Source organism: Camellia sinensis, chromosome 3 (genome assembly GCF_055761805.1).
Source record: "Camellia sinensis isolate YWXY chromosome 3, ASM5576180v1, whole genome shotgun sequence".
NCBI classification, from domain to species: domain Eukaryota; kingdom Viridiplantae; phylum Streptophyta; class Magnoliopsida; order Ericales; family Theaceae; genus Camellia; species Camellia sinensis.
The window spans coordinates 37,297,793-37,302,586 of record NC_138963.1 but is presented as its reverse complement, the minus strand read 5'-3'; the positions used below and the strand labels follow the sequence as shown (position 1 = coordinate 37,302,586).

The 4,794-nt window shown below is 32.1% G+C and overlaps 1 long non-coding RNA gene across 3 annotated transcripts; it reads right to left on the bottom strand.

Annotated features, from left to right (window-relative positions):
* Window positions 1-212: 212 nt before the first annotated feature.
* On the bottom strand, window positions 213-4,191 carry LOC145822463 (uncharacterized). Of its 3 annotated transcripts, XR_014363768.1 has the most exons (5): window positions 3,407-4,191; window positions 3,243-3,310; window positions 1,517-1,713; window positions 1,244-1,312; window positions 213-486 (listed from the first exon to the last, which is right to left on the bottom strand). It is a non-coding gene; the product is annotated as an uncharacterized LOC145822463 (long non-coding RNA). The 3 variants fall into 3 exon arrangements; XR_014363767.1 differs by having other exon boundaries at window positions 3,243-4,191; XR_014363769.1 differs by having other exon boundaries at window positions 1,517-1,695; window positions 3,243-4,191.
* Between the last annotated feature and the right edge of the window lie 603 nt (window positions 4,192-4,794).

The window sequence follows — 4,794 nt, the reverse complement described above, 5'->3', positions numbered from 1 at the left end:
ACATTAGACGGCGTTTTTAAAAACGCCGCAAAATCTTTGACATTGTTGGAACCTCCGTTAGTAATAGATGACGTCACAATGACGTCATTTAGTGGCATTTTTACCAAAAACGCCATTTATTTATTTATTTTTTGGGTGTGTGTTATCATATAAAACTGAAAAAACAGACCAACTCAGTTCCCATCAGTTGCTTTTGCAACAACACATACCAATGAAGCAAAGATGACATACTATTCAATCCAAAGTACCAATAAAAATCAACAGCTTTAAGCATCAATACAAATTAACAACTAGTAGCAAATCTAACAACAATACACAATACTCTAAATAGCAATTCACTACATCAAGCAGTTCCAAAAGCTGCTTCTCACAACTGGTCACATCAACCCAAACTTCCACCTGAGTTGTCGGCTTGTCTCCAAGGTGTTCAGAATTTGCAAGTGTATGCCGATTAGCACCAATATTGACATCTAAGATTTCATTTCACTGCATCACATTGATTAATCAAATGCACAGAAATCTCCAGCTTAAAATCTTGCTGTATGTTAACCCCAAAAATAATGAAATCACAGATTTCAACAATGTATTTCATAACTATAAATTACATTAAGTGAAATGTTACACCATGTCTTTTGATTCTAAATATGATGTAGAACATGCGATGTCAATTAATTTAGGCATCCAGTCAGAGTTGCAAATTTGGGCCATAACCACCCATGTTCGATCTGAAACAGCCCAACAACAAAAATTCACTGCTTCACCATGACCTAAGCCACCAAAGTCTCTCATTTTGGCTCTCAAATTCACATTTGTTCCCCTTTCTAGAAAGTTTTAATTTAGTTATGGCTTAATTTAGGAGTTTTCATATTTTTTTTTTGACACTTTTCTTATACTTTATAGTATCTTAGTTTGAATCTAATAGAAATTTGCAATTGTTGGTACTTTTGTTCATTATTCTATGTCTTGTTAGGAATAGGATTATTATTTTATATCAAGGGTTGTAAACCTTCACTGAAGTATCTCAGTTTTAATAATATTGGTCTTTCAGTGAGGCTTATTTAATGGTGGATCCTGGTCCTCAGAATAATATGCAATAAGGTGTTCCTACAATCAACATAAAACAAACACCCACAGACTATTAACATTTCAATACTACCATCCTTAACCCAAATCGGTTCTAACATTTCAATACTACCACAGTTGAACCAGAGACACTTCGTTTATATATTAAGACCAACATTACCTTCAGCGTGGAACTTTCAGATGATTCAGCAAGCAATGCTTGCATCAACTTTTCCTTCTCCAATGCTAACTGCAAACACAAAGTCCAGAACTCGGTAATTCTAAAAGTATACTCAATAATATTACTTCGATTATTTCATCAGGAAATTAAAAATATCAAATATGAAAAAGGGAAAAATATAGATATCAGAACCTTACAAAAATGAAATAAAAAAGGTTCATCCTGCAAGAAACAAGTGAACTGAAATCTATATAAAGATGGAACACATGCTACCTCGGAAATTAATGTGTTAATGTTTTGAATCGTTTTCATTTGATCAACTGGAATATTTAAAGATGAGACTTCAAGATTGAACTGTCTATTTTCAGGGAGCAACGAGGAACTAGAGGCTTCACTTCTGAGAAAAGGTGCAGTACTGTGCATTTCCTAGTTTGAGGTGTCCGCTGTAGCATCTGCATCATCCTCTTGGACTAAATTAACAATAAACACAACCAAAAGAGTGATCAAATTCATAGAATGAAAATGACTGTTAAAGCACGATCAATATCCAATAATCACTAGTAATGATACAAATCCATCCATGGCTCGCATGGGAGGCAGAGCATGTACACTCAAGGGTATTCAATAGAATACCCTCTTTTTTTTTTTCTTTTTTTTTTTTCGAGGTTTCATATATGTTTATCAGTAATTAATCAAGATTTTGAATACCCAATTCTTAAATCTTGAACACCTAATTTGTTGATTCCAATTTTTGCACACCCAACTCACATTCCACTTGAGTAATATTCAAGATCAAAAAACAATCCTCAAACAAAAAAGAAAAAGCCTAATACTATAGAAACCAAACATAAACTCGAATTGGAAGATTGTTTAGTTACTTACATTGAAAATAATTTATTCAATAGTATTTTGCTTGTGATTTGAGAAGTTCAAATTGGAAGATTTATTAGTAGTGGGAAATAACCATTGATAAGTGTATTCTTTTTATACAAATTCTAATTTAAGTTCAAGTTTTTGAATACCCTAACCAAATTTTCTGGAGCCACCACTGATGGCTCATCTGTCCGTAATTGAATCTTATACTTAAAGAACTTAAAGAATGAAATAGTCCATTAACATCTAGCATGACAGATATATAATCACAATGCCAACTGCAATCATCAAAAAATAATTCTTGGTTTTCCTTGGTTTACAAACTCGCTCTGACAAATGCGATTCTCTTGGCAGCAACATAAAATTAGGTTTCATTTAAGCTTTAAGCTTCAATTATGCCACAATCTAATAAAATTCATACACCAACACTATGTATATATAAGGCTAATGACTAAAAATAAATAGATATACTCAAAATAACTCATGAACAGATTTAAACTCCTAAATAACTCAAACTCCCAATTATTGTTGCCTTATTGATCTTCATCAATTCTCCCCACTAAGAAGAACTCCCATATGGAGAATAAAGAGAAAGATAACACTCAAATCATTCAGAATTAAAGTATCAAAGATTGTCCTTAACAATCGGAGTGGCAACAGTGATGAAGCCAGAGCATATTATTCATATATTTCAAATCAATGATGAACCCAACACCATTCCAATTAGAAAAACTTCAATCACTTCCGATTCCTTTGAAACCAAAAATAAAAAAATAAACTAAAATAAAATAAACTTGAATAATAATTTGAATTTTTTTTTTTTAAAAAAAAACCCACTCAGAACACCCTAAACTCCTTGACATAAATTTACACCAAATTGAATTTTGCTCCAATATTTACCAAATCAAGAAATTCTCAAATCTATATTCAAAATTAAATTCTAAACTAAGGTCTCAAATTTTCCACTCTGCCATTAGTTTTTACAATACAGATTCAGATAGCTCCCTTATTTTTATGATTGAAAATGAAGAGCAAATCCCAAGTAATATTGCAATTCTAACAGCATATATATATAACTGTATACACAAAGAAGAGAGAGAGAGAGAGAGATCTAATAAAAACTTACAGATTTGAGAAGCCAAATCTCAAATAGGTTTCATGTAGATTAATCGACCAATTGATGAACGATGAGATCTAATAAAAACAGAAAATCAGAAATGAGAAGCCAGATTTGAGTTAGAATGTAAAAAATCTATTAAAAATAAAAAACCTAAACAAATTGAAACTCACAAAATCAAAAGAGACAACTGCAAATCTAGAGAATCAACCATCGAATCTTCAAGAATCAACCTTTGAATCTGATGAAGAGATGAGTACAGAGAGTGAGAGAGAAAATTCGAACAAGAGCGAGAGTAAGACTGCGACAGAGAGAATTTGAGCGAGAGCGAGAGTGAGAGAAACTGCAAATCTGGAGAATCAATCTTCGAATCTTCAAGAATCAACCTTCAAATCTTCGACAAACTTCATAGATCTGATGAATAGATGAGTACAGAGAGTGAGAGTGAGACTGAGAGAGAGAGAATTCGAGCAAGAGCGACAGTGAGACTAAGAGAGAGAGAATTCGAGCAAGAGCGACAGTGAGACTAAGACAGAGAATGAGAGCGAGAGTGAGAGACAACTGCAAATTTGGAGAATCAACCTTCGAATCTTCAAGAATCAACCTTCAAATCTTCGACAAACTTCATATATCTGATGAAGAGATGAGTATAGAGAGTAAGAATGAGACCGGGAGTGAGAGAGAATTTGAGCGAGAGCGAAAGTGAGACTGAGACTGAGAGAGACTTCGAGCGAGGGTGAGAGTGAGAGTGAATTCGAGCAAGAGTGAGAGGGAGGGAGAGAGGGAGATAGGATATGTAACAGCGTCAGATATGTAACGGCGTCAGATATGCACCCACAACAGCACTGTTTTGAAATTTAATTAACACAGCACTGTAATTTTTAATTTTTAATTGATCAATGATGGCGTCTTAATAAAAATGCCATAAAAAAAACGTTGCTGTAGCTTGTTTTTGTTGTAGTGTTGTCTCAAGTCTCTTTGAGGAGCTATATATCTTTACCAATAATTTACTATATAAATTACTTTACCATTTTACTTCAGAAGATTTTTTATGTCCCGGCTATATATCTCAGGAAGCACTCAGACTAATATATGTCCTGGCTATATATCTCATTTTTTATTTTTAAAAAAATAATTTGTAAACAAAAAAATAAATATAAAAAGTCTCACAAGAATATATGGCAGTAATATTATAAAAATTATATATTATTTTAAAGGCTCTTTTTCATTTGATGAAATGAATGGATGCATTTATGACATTATATAAACTTTATATACAATTATTTATTTATTTATTTTTATTTATTTATTTGTATATCATCACTTTTTTTCTTTTTCTTTTAGGCCATGTTTGATTCCACAAGACTAATAGCGAGGTATTAATAATCCAATTAAATTAGTGTGGTATTTACAATTCCACCCTACCCCATTACTAATAATCCTACAAATTTGTTAAATTAATTATCCATTAGATTGATAATCCTAAAACAAAATATCAAAACAAATATAGAATAATTGAGCCTACAAATTAATAATCACAATCTCAAACTCTAATTTTTCC